This window comes from Molothrus aeneus, chromosome 1, assembly GCF_037042795.1.
Source record: "Molothrus aeneus isolate 106 chromosome 1, BPBGC_Maene_1.0, whole genome shotgun sequence".
NCBI classification, from domain to species: Eukaryota; Metazoa; Chordata; class Aves; order Passeriformes; family Icteridae; genus Molothrus; species Molothrus aeneus.
In genome coordinates this window covers 15,577,442-15,593,556 of record NC_089646.1, presented here as the reverse complement: position 1 = coordinate 15,593,556, position 16,115 = coordinate 15,577,442, and the positions used below count along the sequence as shown (strand labels likewise).

Sequence of the window (16,115 nt, the reverse complement as noted above, 5' to 3'; positions counted from 1 at the left end):
CCGTTGAACAATTAAGGATTCTATTGGCCACACTCGGTGAAAGGGACCCAAAAACGCCGCTCCCCGCCCCGCCGGGCGCGGCTCCTTTAAGGCGCGGAGAGGCGGGAACGGGAGCGGGAACGGGAGCGCGTTCGGTTCGGTCCCGCCCGGTCCGGTCCGGTCCGTGCGGAGCTCCCGGGGCCGCTCCGGGGGCCGCTCCGGGGGCCGCCGAGCCCCGGGACCGCCCCGCCCCGCCCGGCCCGGCCCCGCCCGCCGGCCGGAGGTGCCGCCCCCCGCCCCCCGCGGCCGCGCCGCTCCCCCCGCCCCGCCCCGCTCCGCCCCGCCGACCGGCCGGAGGCACGGGCGGACGGACTGACGGACGGACGGGCTGACTGACGGACGGACGGGGACGAGGCCGCCGGAGGCAGCGGCTGCCCCGGAGCCGCCGGGTGCGAGGTGAGTGGCGGCGGCCGCGCTCTCGCCCTGCTCTCCGCCGGTAGGGAGCCCGCACGGGCGCTGCCCCCCGGGCACGGCCGCTGCCCCCGGGCACGGGCACGGCCGCTGCCGCCGCGGCGGAGGCGCCGCGGGCTCTCCGCGCACCCGGGCAGCGCCTTTGGCGGCGGAGGTGCCGCGCGAAGCTCGCCCGCTGCTCCCGCCGGCGCCGCGCTGTCACTCCGGCGCGGGGCTCTCCCGGCGCCGCAGCCCCTGAGGATGCGGGGCTCGCCCCGCACTCTCCGCACCTGCTCCGGGACCGGGCTGCAGCCGGGGCCGCCGGCGGCGCGGGGCTCTGCGGGCACGGCTCGGCCCGCGGGGCAGCGAGCGGGGGGGCGCGGCGCTGGGGCCGCTCCCGGGGCCGCCCGAGGCGCGGGGGCCGCAAAGCAGCGGGGCTGAGAAATGTTCGGAGTAGTTTTGTCTCTTCTTTCAGCTGGAAAAGGAAAGGCATCGGCGGCGGCGGCAGCGCGCACGTGTGATGTAGAGAAAGAGGGACTCACGATGCTGGCTGGTTGCAGCTCGGCAGGATACCGGGAAAGGCGCACAGAATCAACAGGGCGCCTGTTGAGAGGTGCACGGAGCCGCTTCGGCCCAGAGCCCCCGAGCTGGTTTGGAGAGACTGAGCACTCACCTTAAATGGCTCAGCAGTGGGGTTCTGGCTTGCCCCGACTTGTCCAGACTTCAGAAAACAATATGACGTTTAGAAAGGGGGGAAACAATGTGATATTGTGATTAATAGGAGAAGAATGAGTAGGGTATGCCGATGGTTATCAGTGCAGTGCTTGTAGGGTTTTACGTAGAGCATGGATACCCAGTGCTGCAGAGCTGACTCCTTAATTACACCTTCGTGTCCATTCTACTAATAACACTTCTTGCAGTCTGATGGATCATGATCGTGGATTATGACGCTTTTAAGAGAGACTTAAGCAGTCTTTCAAAGAGTGAGTGTGCTCAAGTTTATTACTTGTCAGGGGGCAGCAGCATGAAGCCTGGGAATGAAAATAGGAAGTGAACATTACTCATTTAGTTTTGATACTGTGTCTTTGACGGTTATAAGTGTCATCATAGACTGATAGTAGCTCAGATAGCATCTCACGTACTGAAAGACATTACTCTTGTCCTGGTTGGTGCCTACTTCTTCTAGCTGTGCAAGCAGTCCCTCTGATATGGAATATGTTCTGAACAAGTCTGGTTATTTTTATAATGGGCAAATGTGTTTCTGGAAGAGTAAACCAGACTGTATCATTCTGAAGAATGTTCTCAGCCTGTAATATCTTAATCTCATCTGTTCAAAATGAAAACAACAGCCACTGGAAAGCTGAAACCACTCTTGACTGATGCACGTGGCGAATGAGGTTTATGACAACAGAACTGTGTGCAGTGTTACTGCACTGAGGTGTTGCTGCCTCACACCTGGAAGTGCAGCTCGAGCTGAGGATGGGCTGTCTGCTGGCTCTGTGTGACCAGCAGTGGCAGAGGTCCAGCCTGAGTTTTCAGAAAATCAGTCCTGGTTGCTTTATGGTCCTTTTGGAGCCTTCATGAGATAGAAGTGCTTGTTCTGAGGACTGGGAAGGAATGGTGGTGATGTGCCCCGCTCCTCAAGAACAGGCTTGACAGCTGTTCCTGCCAAGAGATGTTCTTTCCTGGTGGGACACTGAGAGGCTTGAGATGTTACCCTGTTCTCCTCTGCCCCCTGAGGCTGTAATAAAAGGGTTTTGGCCCCGTCCTTAAATGCATCTGGCTGTAGGTAATGGCATGGTGAGATGCTTTAGAGTAGTTCGCTCAGTTTCAGTTCTGCTTTGTTTATCTATGTGGAGGCTTTGTTACATGTTACTGTGTCAAGTAAGATGCAGTTAAAATTTTGATTTGCTATCCTGACAGGAAATATGCTTCAGCTTTCACTTTAAAGTAGTTAATTTTAATGCCTAAAGAGTTGTATCCTAGCATAGGTGTGCATGCCTGTGAGTTTATCTGGCCATGGTATCGTTACAAACCTCTCTGATACAGGCAGGACCAAAGTGTCTGTCCTGTGTAGAAACTTCTGCAGTCACCAGAGGAAAGTCATGGGTTTTTTCACAATAAAGCTCTGAACAAAATTCCTGTCTTCAGGTGAGTGTTAGCTCTCGCTAGGTGCGGCCTGACTGTATTCCCCTGGGGGAATCATTTCACACCCTTTGTTTCGCTAGAAAATTTATAGTTCCCAACTCCACCGCTCAGTTCTGAGTGGATGCAAACCATGCTGACTCATATGCTGAACTGCAGCCTTGCTCCATGTAAACACAGGCACACTTCTAAAATATTTAATTTGTAATGTCCTCTGTGGAGAGCTATCCCACAGCTCCTGGCATAATTCCCAGAAGCAACAGATTCTGGGGTTCTGGGAGTTTCAAAGGCCATTGGTGCCCAGCGGGATAATCATCTGAACTAGTTTAGTGTAGTTTATCCTGGCACTGGGACAGTTCAAACTGAACAGGTATTTAATCTTGCTTAAAGCAAGTCTGCTTTGAACAATATGTGGTATGTGCATGAACGATCTGGAGCCTGTTGGGACATGGCTGTCAGGAGATCTACATGGAGGGAAATCTTTGTTATGGCAAGTACACTTTGGTGTAGATGTACCTCCCAACAATTTCTAAAACAACCTCTGTGGGCAGTTGTAGTAAAACCAGGAATAAGCTATTAGAATATTTGTTTTCTTAGTTCCTCTCTGGCCAATACCAGTGGTAATTATTTGTCTTGTGAAATACCCAAGTTTATATCCATGGGTGAAATGCATGTTAAAAAAAGATTCTCAGAAATACAGAAACTCACACTCATTCATGCACACAAAAATTCTCATTCTTTTAATTGAAAATAAGTTACAGTATATGATTTGGGTACAAAGGAAGAGAGTGGAATCAAAGAATGATTTCTAAGTACACTTATTTTGTCTGCACCTGCTAAGTACAGTATTGGAGTTTTAAGATAAAAATCTTCTCCTTTAAAGCAGTAATTCATTCAGTGGAGACTAGTTGATAAGAAACTAGAGTTCTTTGGTTCTTTTGTGGGTTTTAAAATTTGGGTTTGTTGCTTTTTTGGTTATTATTGTGAGCTTGGTTGAAAGAGTCATCCGGTATGAAAAGTACAGAGAGGAGTTTGTGAGAGGTTCAGTGATCTTATGGATGGTCTAGATCAATCCCATATCCCTTGCTCAGGTGGGCTGTCAGTGCATTACCTGTAATAGTTAACATCGTCTGTTTGCTGAACTGTGCCCAGCTTTGCTGATGTCATAACTCATCCCAACATCCTGCAACGTTTTAAGCCTCCACTCTTAATTTTTTATTTTGAGTACAAGATTCTAGAGACACTAGAGTGGTGGGATGTGCTCAAAACTGGTTACATCTGGGTTGCAGAAGAGGTTCCAAACCCTGGAGAAAAAGCCCCTGGTGCAAATGGGGCTCTGGAGCTGACTGAGGTCCCTTGGGGATACAAACCATTGCTCCCAGTGCCACAGCATGGCACTTGTATCCATGCACTGTCAGTGCAGCAGGAATAGCAAATCTGTGCTCTTACCTTTACAGATGGTAGGATTTGAAGGTAGTGTGCCTGTCACTTCTTTGACTGCAGGAGGGGTACCTGGCATAGTACTGTTTTGGTACAGGAACCATCTTTTCTGTGAGTATGATTCAAGGCTCAACTTATTTTCCTTCTTTATTGATATGGGGAATTTCCTTACAAATGTGGCTTAATTCACAAATTAATTTCACTAGAAAGACTTCTTTATCTGAAGTCTGAAATTGAAGTGTACAGATGTGGCCTGTTGTTGCTTAAGTGTGCTGAGAGATATGTTTGCCATTAGCAGAGTCCCATTAGCTATGAGGTAGTCTTATGACCCATATTTCAAAATCCTGCTTTCTATGATGGCTGTTAGTGGCATTTTTCTTTGTAAAAGCAGAGGAAGTTAAAAATTGTGTCTGCATCTGTTATTGTTGCCATCACAGCTGTCTTTCTCCAGTTTTAACCATCCTATTCTGAGTAGCTCCTAACTGGGGTTGTAACTTCAATGGCCATGTGCAGAAGAAGTAGAAGTGGAGATCTTTCAGTGCTGTCTCCTTCTCTCAGTCAAAAAATACTTCTTTTGAGTTACACTAGTTTTAATCAAGTTGCAATGAGTCGAAGCATTCCATTACTAACTCTGTTTTGGTGCCTGATATAATGAGGACTGATATGGTTACAATATAAATTAATTATATTAATTATATTTATTAATTAATTATATTAATTAAGCCAGTTCCTTAGCACTAATTAATCATGGTTTGTCTTGAGCAAGACAGATGGTACCACTGATACTCTGCTTCTGAGACTTGAAAACTGGGAAGATCACTTGAAATTAGGTGATGCAATTTTTGTAGGAGGTCACGTAAAAAATAATTTCATCTTCAGATGGCATTGTGAAACAAGTGAGTGCTCCTTGCAAAATGCTATCAGTTATTGCATAAGTAGGCAGGAAACAAGAGCCACCCCTCTGTCTAGGTGGGCAGTGGGATGTGCTGTCTTCAGATGCCAATTCACTTTTACACCAATGTGCAACACCAGAGTAAAAAAGGATATAAATAGATGTAAAACTCATGTTTATTCAAGCCCTCCTTTCTAGCATAATCAGCGTCTTCCTCTGAAGTGGAAGGCTGACTTCTGTGTAGTCTAGGTTAAGAGTTTGTAAATGGCTGTCTTCCTAACTCTAGCTGGAGGATACTGTCATGACAGAAGCTTTTTGTAAGTTAAATGGCAACCTGTTAGAGTAACACATTGTTGGAAACTGTTGGTGGTAAAGTAGCAGCAACGTGGAAAGCTCTGTGACCCTAATCCAGACGTGTTTTAGAGGGTAACTTCTAATACAGAATCTTGTACAGTTTGGTCCAGTTGGAGGGTCAGCTGTCTATTTTGGAGCTCAGACTGCTGCCTTTTAAGATGAAAGCCATATTTTGTGAATATGAACTCCTTTTTATCTGCTTGCTGTGCCTGTCTGAGGGAAGGAGCAGCTGTAGTCCATTCGCCAGACCTGCATTTGGCTGTTGCTGCCATTGTGTTGTGTGTAAACATGTACCATTATTTTGGATCATATAGCAGCCTGTTCAAAAGGGTCTCGCATTCCCCAGCTGTTCTGCAACTTTTCCATCTCTGAGCTTGCCAGCTGCTTAATACAGGCAACTGTAGCTGCATTTGTCTCTCTGGTGTTAAGTATTAGTGGAGATAAAATTGACTTGTTCAATGTTAGATGCTGGAGCCCCTCTCCTGCTTCAAATGGACTCAAAACAAAAGCAGGCTGTTCTTACCACATCGAAGTTAGAAGTTTTCTTTGTCACTGGATGAACAGATTGCATAAAAATTTTTGTTTTGTAGATTTGAAACAAATACGAAACCCAATTGTGTTTACAAATAGAGTCACAGATTGTAGCAGTAACTAATCCGAAGGAACTGGGTTACAAAAAGGTGTGCCTTAAAGCCATGTCAACAGCTCATTTGTTTAACCACTTCTCTGAACAATGTCCAGTTTGACAAGGCATCCTGTGCTCTCTTGTCAGCCAACCCTTTTGTTTACTGGATCTGGGAACTTTTGTTTCAGTGGCAGCACTGCTCAGACGGGCTGTCAAGGATACTGCAGGGGCTCTGCAGTATCTTGTATCTGAACTCAGTGAGTGCTGAGTCCAGGTGAGGAGCCACAGGCTGAGACCTGCCTTTTGCAGCCTGCTCTCCCTGCCATGAAAGTGACAGCAAATGTCTGGAAAATGTTTTGTGTGACTGAACTCCTCTTTACTGCAGATTTGAATCCACAACTATCTGCCTGGAGATACAGAAGCTGAAAGTCAGAGTAAATTCTAGCTCCTTTGGAAAAAGGAGATAATTCTGTTCATGACTAAAGTTACTATTCTAACCCCTTAACCTGTTCTGTCACTTTGAAACTTGGGGTGAGGAGGAGTGTATCCTTGGTTGCTGCAAGAGACTGCTAAAAATAGTGATAAAGCAAAGTTTTCAGAGGCTGGTGCCATTGATTAGTGTTCCTTACTCCCATACAAGGGGATAAATCAGGTATTCACCTGAAATAATTCTTAATGCAGTTTGTATTTGAAAAATATAAATTTGCTTTTTCATGGTGTTGCTATTTGTTTCATGGCGAAGGAGCCTGGAAGGGAATGACTTGTGCATTCTTGCTCCTGATTGCAGAAAAGATTGCAAGACTGCCTCTGCCCCAGGGTCCAAGTTACCCATTGTAACTGGCCTGAATACCCTATTATTCAGAGAGGAAATTTCCAGGTGACTGTAAATACATTTCTTTTTTCTACCTCTTTTTCCCCCCACCCTTTCACCAGGCCTGCTCTATCCTTGCTGGTTGTAGCTTTCATGTTCATGTTAAACATCAACACTGCCTAAATTATGCTAGGATGACTCTGGCTTCACAATAGAGTCTTGACCTGTCAAAACAAAAGCAAAACCATAAAAAAAGTCTCTTGATTTAAGGTGGCATGTTTCAGGATCTGTTTTTCGTATCTCCAAATAGCTCAGAGTTCGAACTTTTCCATTCTAATGGAAGTGTCTTAAAAGAAGTTGGAACACTATTTGGCTAGATGCTTCACTTGTCTTCTGGAAAGTTAATTTTTCAAAGTCAGTGTTGGAGCACTAAATCATTATTTGTCTGAAATCATAGTAGAAATACATGTTTATAGTTTGAAGTGATCATACTGGATAAATAGTTATGTTAGCTGAGCAAAGGGATAAGTGCTAGATTAAAATGTCTAGCTAACACAGAAAATGTAGAAATGAACGTGAGTTCTGGATTTAATAATTGCATGTATGAACAGTTCTTTAGAAAACAGGTAACAGGGTTTCTGTTTCAGAACAGCAGATTGAAAAAAAACCACTTTAAAAATAGAGGAAGAAACTGAGTGTGATACTGAGGGCAGGGAGAGAGGGGTAGGGAGTGGAGAAGGAGCTTCTGTCACACAGGAAGTTAGGGAGAGCATCTTAACATTATAATTTTTTTAAGTGCTGCTGATTAATTCATAAACCCCTTTGGAATGGGTTTAGAGAATGGACATAGAGGAGATTGGGACAAGTGGATTTTGAGAAGTAAGAAAGTAAGGAAGTGTTGGTTTGTCCTCAGTTGAACAGAGGAGGAAGACAGTATTTGGTTAGTGATTAGTGTTCAATTATTGAAGGCTTTAGGAGAAATAAATATTTCTTTCAGAACATGGTGGGAAGTGAAGGGAAAAGTTTTTAAATGGGCTTAAATTGGCTAAGCATGTTTAAAATAATAGAGGGGGAAAAGGAAGGGATTACAGTCTCACCCACCTCCTGAGACTGTTTTTAATGAAGTTGGTGAATGTTTTGGGAAGGCATAAAGCATTTGAGGAAACTTTTTGTTAGGTGTTTTTCTTTCTTTCTTTAAATGAAAGGTTCTGCCAGTGTTTTTAACTTGGCTTAAATTTGCTCCATCCTCTACAGGGGAAAATATTTATTTTAAAGTTTCCTCTAAACTTAATTTGGTTTCCTAGCCAATTAAAAGACATGTCTGTCTATGTAATACCTTTTAAATCCAGGAAAGCTGAAAACTCTAAGGCTTTATGAAGGAGGAGACCTTGTTGATGGCACAGGAGAGCAGCGTTTCTAGCTCAGAAAAATTGCTGTTCTGAAAATGTAGCTTGAATTAATCCCTTCCACCTTTGTTTTCCTTTTGCTGTTGTTAATGATTTCCTGTGCTAAGTGCTGTTGTACCTGCCTCACTCCACTGATTCTTCCACTGCTCTCTGGGACTAAAAATTATAGTATATGTCAATTTAAAGACAGAAATAGAGCAGTGGCTCTAATAGAGCTTCTTCACTAAGCTGCAAGCTTTGAGAGTTATGATCTTTAACTTTGGCACTTAAAGTTATTTCTCTCCAGGGTGGTCATTGCAGCTCTTAGTGTGGGTTGTCCTGCCCACTGATGAGTTTGGGTGCCTGTTATCTCACAGGTTGTGTGGCTCAAGTCTCTGCCCTATGTGTAGCTTATCAGCTCCCTAGAGACCACACAAAATTGTCTCTATCACTGAAAAGATTCAAGGCTTTGAAAGAAGGCTGCTTAGGCAAGAGTTGCAATAATGAGCAGAATTACGAAAAGAAAACAATATATTTCCTTAGGTAATGTGTGTCAGTAAGGATCTGGCTTATTTAGGCTCTGTTGTTAGGGTTGCCTGTTACAGCTACTCGAGTTCTGGATGCTTTGCCTCGTTTGTGTGCTGCCTGTGAGGCTGTGCTCTCATCTGTAATCAGCATTTAGCTGTAAACTGCTGAAAAGTCCCAGTTCTGCTGCTTCTTCTCCCACCTCACTCCACAAAACTCAGCTGAGGTATTTCTGTTTAGATCACGCTCTTGGCTTTAGGCTGAAACTACTTTAGTCAGAGTCTTCTGTCATTTGTGGTTTGAAGTATATGCTGTGACAAATATTACTTCAAAGGAGTTTGTACAAAACTTGACCCTTGCAAAGCTCAGAGAGTAAAGACTCTCCAGAACTTATAAACACCCTGCCCATGGGATTGCACCAAACCTCTTCTGGATGCTCCCCCTGGGCCCGTCCTCTTCCTTCCTGCTGAATGCCAATGGTTGACAGGCAAAGAATTTGTTTTTCCTGAAATACACTTGTTTGTCTTCTCTCCATAATATTTGTTGCATGCCTGACTCGACAACTTGCATGCAAATGCCTATTTTTGTACTGTTTTTGTGGGTTGGCAACAAAGTAATTGTGGCTTCCTACTGCAAGCAAAAGCCTGGTGTATGGAAGTGAGTTGTTTATATGGATTCCTGGATTGGAATGCAAGCTTAATTCTTTTAGCTTGAAAATAAATTGTGTTGAGTAAAATTAACTTTGAGTTTAAGCTGCACTGAGCCCAGTTAAACAATTTTCGAGGGCTTACATTAATAAAAGCAAACTATAGCATAGCTAACTACTGCTAGGGATGCATTTCAGGTTCTTAAAATTTGTGGTTTAAGAGGGGAATGCTCAGCTTCTATGTCTGTAATAAACTTCATGTCTGAAGTGCACTGTGTGGTGTACCCTGCTGGGATAGTACAGCCACAGATAACTTGAAGGGATTTGTGTGGCCAGGGAGAAGGCAGATTAAACATTCTAGGTGAGATATAAATTTTTAGGTTTGGGAACTTAACCTGCCTTACAGTTAGAGATAAAGAGCTGTGAAAAAGAAGTTACCAGTGATTTTGTTTCATCTGACCTACTGTTAGAGGACCTAGTAGCCTTTAAAAAAAATCTTGAAAGCAATATTTGGTTGAACATGCTTTTTCTGGACTCCCAAGAGGTGTTTGCCAGCAAGGAGCTGCTGACATCAAAAGCAAAACCCCAAAAGGCCCATATATGTGTGTGAAGTAAGGAAACTGGGAATGAGACTGGTTTTGTGCTGAACTTCAGCTGAAAGATCTTTCCAAATGCAATAAAGAAATGGGGCACCTTTATTACTGCCTTCAAAAGTTATGATGACTTGTGAGACTCCTAGAGTAACATACAAATGAAGAAAGTGCCCTTCCAATAAAACAGATATTACTTCATTGAATGTTTCTTATGCAAAGACCAATATGAGAACTTATAATCATGCCAATCACCTCTGAAACAAAGCAAGCAATCTTGGTGTTACAGAGGTTTGTTTCTTAAGGAAGCCCTGAAAAAACTTTTTCCATGAACATGTTGGTATGAATTGGCATTCTTCCTTGCACAGGAAACCACAAATTCTTACTGCGGAAAACTTGTAACTCTTGTAAAACAGTCATTAGTTTTGTGCCTTAAATGTGCAGAATGTTCTAGGTTTTTGGGGTTTTTTTTGTGTGGCCTCTGGAGAGCTGCTCTAAGAAATGCTTCTCTTTTGATAAACAGAAGATCCCTTGCTCAGATGTTTCCAGTCACTTGCAGTCCCTGTGCATGCTGCTGGGGCTTGGATACTTCTCAAATGCCTACAAGCCCAAGACCATCTTTATTGCTCAATTATTTTTACCCCCTGAAGTCTGACAGTTGCAGCAAGTGAACATGATCCCTGTATTAAATACAGCAATGTGTTTGATGAGTTGCTTTGTTGGGGTTTCTGGTGCAGTTGAAATTGCCTTTGGTGGTGGGGCAGCTCCTGGAGCAGTCACTCAGTGCACACCCACAGACACACCCTGTGCTTGTGTGCACTCCTTGGAACACTTGTGTGCAAGGTCAGCCTGACTTGTACACCTCTAGGATGTGGTGTGTGCTACAGGCTGGGAGCTTCAGTTTCAGGTGAATGGAAAAATTACTTCTGCGACTTCACTGAGCATCCCTCTTTTTCTTTATGCTAGTCTTTTTCAGTCTTTTCATCTTTATATTTTTTTTTTCAAATACCTATTCTGGATTTGGTATGCAAGCTATAATCAAACTGCACATAAAACCCTTTCTTAACTAAGTTTTACTTAGTTTTTGTACCTTTCAAATACACTATCAAGAGTAGAACTCAAATTACACAGGCACATTCTTTTTATTTTTTTTAATGACAGAAGAAAAGATAATGGGTGGGGATATAGCAAATCACATAAGCTAGCAGTGATAAAACTGTTTGTTGGTTTTTTTGGTTTTTTTTTTTTGCAGTGCAGGCTACTTGTTTGAAACAGCTTTATCATATCTTCATCAATGTTTTATAGTTTCTACTATTTTGGAGTGTTAGCCGGGTTCTCAAGTACTGGAACGCTACTGCTGCTATTTAAGGCAGGACATCTGTCATGATGTGTCTAGAGTCTGATTTCCCCAAGCCTGAACAATTCTTGCCTTTATGCTCTACCTATGTAGCCCTTGCTCTTTCTGCAACCTAAAAATAACACAGAAGTTAAACAACCCGTTGGAAGCCTGTAATTTCTGAGAGCAGCAACTTGCCAGTAGCTATGTCTTGTGTCATCTGCACAATGCTTTGGCAGAGTTTCAATAATTTGCTAAAATAGGCCAAATTAACTTTTCTTTCTGGTCAGGTGTAACTTTCTGTACACAAGGATGTGCACAAAATAAATGCCCACAAACAGTGTTAACACTGCCTCCTGCTATCCCTGTTTCTCACAAACAGTGTTCACACTGCCTTGTGCTCACACTGAGGTTTCTGGGACCCTGCCCTAGCAGCATCCTCCTGGTGTCCTGCCCTCAGCTTCCTGCCTTGCTTCTGGGAGTCATGGCTTGCACATGGACTTCCTTGGGATTTGGGAATTTTCCTTTCCAGTAGCCTCAGTGTTATCTCTCTCTCAACTCTGGTTTATGTCCCAACAGCTGTTCAGTTTGCAGGCTTTTATTGTAAATACTTTGTACAGTATTATTACAGTGTTATCAAGTATTCTGTGCACAGGATAATGAGGCAACTCTGTGGAGCCTCAGAACTGTTCTGTAGAACAGCAGACTCTTTTAATCTAGAGAAATGATTCCCCTTCTCCCACTGTAACCCTACTCTGAAAACTTTGTTCTAGGGACAGTTTTAATGAGCTCTGAAACCTGTGTCACAATTTTCAAAACAGCCCCTTTATGTCTGTGGCCTTTCAATAATGCCATTTTTGGGGCTGAAATTTTATTACTCTAACAGCTCTCCTCCCATTTCCCTCTTTCCTTCCTGCTCCCAGCTGTATGCATGTGCTGATTATTCTGGGGTGGTTCTAGCCCACTCCTTCAGCTCTGTAAGCTGCTTTATCTCAGGTTTTGGTTGCTGGATCAGTAGATCAGTGTCTGCTGTTAGTGAACCAAGGAAGGTCTCAGACCTCCAAGGTATGTGGGAGCTGGTGCAGTGGGGACAGTGTCAGACTGGACAAAAAATATGTTCTCTGCACAGTTCAGTTTGCCTAGCATGGGTCTGTAGATGAACATGAGTTTTCTGATGGCACCTCTCAGTTCTGATTTGACAAACTAAAAGCTTTCAAATAGAACCCCGAAATAGTGTTTATTTGAAGCTTAAAATGTTGGAATTGTATTTTTTTTCTTTGTCTTTGTAGCTCCTATACCGCACTTTTAACATGTTGTTTGTTTAAGGGAAGCTTTACACTTCCCAGGGAAAATTGCAGCTGGGAAAGGCCTGAAATGATTGCAGTTGCTTGGCTCTGTTGGATTGTAACTGTGTATGACTCTTACTAACCTAAAATTGTAAATGCTTTACTGTTTGTCAGATTCTAAAAATGCTATGAGACCATCCGGCATCTTTTAAAATTACACTGAGTTATGGCATTTTGGAGTTAGAATGGTCATGGTGACAGCATGTCTCTTTGTACTGGTGGAGAAAATTAAAGAGAGTGGGGAATAAATAGTAAGGAGAATTGAACTAACTATACATGGCTCAATGCAAACAACACAGGAAGTTTTGGGAAGCTTTCTTAAACTCGGGCTGAGTACTTAAAGGTTTACTGCATAGTAATACATGCTATTGAACCTGATGGCTTTGGCTTGTGATCACCTGTGAAGACCTGCTTTTTCACCTAGTTTTGCAACTGGGAATTTACATTGGCACAAGGAAGATAAGTTTCTTATTTGAGTTAGCATTATACAAGTGTCTGGTTGAAAACATTCCCAGCAATGAGCTGATTCCTAGCCCTTTCTGTAAATGCTCAATAGTGCCACCAATGCATATTTGGCCACAAAATAAGTTATGACAACTTGCATAAACTCCAGGATTTTTTAATGTCTCAAAACCACTTTAATATAGGGTACAAGCTGGTCATTTATAAACACTGGCTTGAAGCAAAATAATCAGATTTAACAGAGCAGCTTGGTGGATGGTCAGTTCCAGGTGCCCTGGCTTCCCAGGCAGTGCCAGCTGAGGTTATCAGAACCATTGCTGCTGCCTGCATGGCATCCCAGGTGCAGCTTGGCAAACTCACTGCCAGCCACTGGCCCTGCACACCTTCCTCACAGTACAAGAGTCTTGTGACTGAGGACAGCATCTCCCAGACCAAGATCTCTAGATTATTGCTGGGCTTCCTTTGGAAAGACACCTGAGCTGGCTCTGTTGCCTGCTGCAGGTGTTGAATTGCTGCAGTGTTTTAGAGGAGCTGTGCTGTACTATCAGTATATCCTCCAGGCTAATTCATATATACATTTTTGACAAAAACAGAAGAAGGCACTATCTTCTTTTACACCATAAGAAACCTTTTTCTCATTATAGATGGTTGAATTGAACTATTTAAGGTAAAGGAAAAAAACCCCAAACAACAAACCACCAAACCAAAACAATTTGATTTCTCAAAATTTTCCTTCTGGCAGGAGATGCACATGCAGTGTGTGAAGGGAAGACTTATGACTGTGTTAAGCTCCAGATGTGAGAGGGTGTTCTGCATTACAGGTAGATGAAATTAAAAAAAAAAAATCAGAGCCATCTGGCAGTGAGCAGAGTGCAACTGCTTGACTGCTTTGAACTTCACTTGTACAAACAAACCTCTTCACAGGCTGAGGAGTGTCCTGAAAAGATTCTCGTTAGATTTTTTTATTTTTGTTTTTACATTGTTTTCTGGTGAGCTTATCATCCGAAATACTGCACAATTTGGATCTGAGATTTAGATTCAAAGTTAATATATCTCCATAGCAAAGTCCATGTTGTTCAGAGATGTTGCTGTGTTAATTGTTAACAAAGGTGCTCTCGCTGCTCAGCTGAGCTGCAGGGTTTGTTAGCTGAGCACTGCTTGCAGCACTCTGTTGTTCAAGTGCTTTTTTTGATGTCCCACAGCACCAACATGTGTAATGTGATTGATGTGACATGGAGGAGCCTTATCCTGAAATGTGCTTCTGGAACTTAGTTGGGACTGTTCAGATCATGCTCAAAAATCCTACTTTATATTTTCTCCAGGGTTAATTCCACCATCAATTTGATTCATTCTATTTAATTAATATACTTTGATCTTTGAGCACAACAGCTGATTTTATTTGGTTGTTCATGGCAACCTGAGTATTGTCTTTTATGTTTGGTTTTTTGTTTGGGTTTTGGTTTTTTTTAATCCTCTTAATATCTTCTGTATTCAGTGCTGTTGTTTAGAACAAGGATTTATTTGTATGTGCACCTGCTGAACAGGATTCACTGTTATGTTTCATTTGTCTTCAGAATCTTGCTTCATCTTGCCTACTGCCTTTGCTCAGTTTCTGTTTCTTTCTTGTGTGGCACTACCCATTTGCAAGACCTTGGAAATACAGCTCTCTCTCTCTCATGTATGTCTTCTGTCTTGTTCCATAATTGCTCAGTGAAGAAATCTCAGTTGTCAAGGAAGCTTGAGATGCTTTGAGGTGTTGCAGGTCAGAAGACCATTGCAGTTCTGTAAGAGTTCCTCTGTTTTCCAGTATGGTCACTAACAGAGCATTTTTGAAAATTCACACTGGTGAACAGAAGTGCAGTGGGTGATGTAAATCCAACATGTCCCTCATTTTGTTATTTTGCTTGAAAAATATATTTTTTTTAAACTTTAGGAATACTGGTTGAATTTATTTGTAGTGAAATTAGTTCCATTAATAAGGGTGTTGTTTTCAGTCATGTTTTCACAAGATGCTTAAGTCCAGGAGGTAAATCTAAACATGGGGGGATGTCCTGTCTTGAACACATTGTGAAGAGGTGATCTGAATGGACAAGTGCAAGGCCTACTGGTTAAAGATCATGCATTATGAGTCATGTCTTTCTCACTTGTCTGGTGAAACCAAATGTTTAATGTTCCTTCCATTTCTGAATCTTCCTAGAGACTGTGGTTAGCAGTGACTGTTGCCTTTGGTGGGAAATTCAGCTGTTTCTGTTTTGGATTTTATGCTCTTCTTTCTATCATTGGTTGATTCTTGGGTATTTGGGAAGTTTCTCTGATGGGTGTTCCTCCTTAACTTGCTCCAAAGACTTCACTGCCAGACACCAGCCACATCCAGTTGATCCAAATTGTCCCAATAGCTGAGGTAACTTATTTTCTGTTGGATGATGTGCTTGTGCATTTTAGGATGATGCATAATAACCTGACCAGGAGAGATGTCTGTGCAAAAAAGAAGAGGAAAACAGGATTCCTAATTATGTGACCTCTCACCAGCTTTAGGGAAAGGGCTGCTGGAAGGCAGGTATATTTTAAGGGACTACTTTTTTATTATGAGTCTGCACAGTTTACATTCTCATTTAGCACTTCAACCTTTGCCTGATCTCACCAAATCTTCTCCTTTAGCCATATTGGCAGTATCTTTATTTTCTGGCCAAAAAAAGAGAGGCATGCACATTGTAATATGCCTTTTTTTTTGCACCACTCAGTCATTTTGCCAGAGTGGGGAAGTAGTGTGTGTTTGGAAGGAGGGCATGAGTTATGTGAATTATATTGTTTCACCAAATTTTGTTTGTGTATGTAAAGACCCAATGAGGGTTAGAAAAACCTTCAGCAAAACTCTTTTTGAGAGTTTTGAAAGCAGACTAATCTGAAGCACTTGATGTTCAAAACTGTACAATTATTATATGTAGAACTGTCTTTTAAAAATATTTTTTCCCCTTAATTCTTGAACTGCAGAAATGGACACCTGTCTCTGCATTAATGCTGGCAGGTTCAAAACTGTAAGTGGTTTTTGTGATGGAGTTTCAGGGGTGACTCTGCTGTCAGCCCTTGTCTCTGTCCTTGAATGCAGCAACTCTGTTCCTCTGTGGTCCT

At 43.0% G+C, this 16,115-nt stretch overlaps 1 long non-coding RNA gene across 1 annotated transcript in view; it reads left to right on the top strand.

Moving 5' to 3' along the window:
• Positions 1-392: 392 nt before the first annotated feature.
• The window catches only part of LOC136557739 (uncharacterized), a 69,455-nt gene continuing 53,732 nt past the window's right edge, over positions 393-16,115 (top strand). Inside the window, exon 1 of the long non-coding RNA XR_010783789.1 lies at positions 393-435. This is a non-coding gene — a long non-coding RNA (uncharacterized lncRNA). The remainder of the gene's footprint in view (positions 436-16,115) is intronic.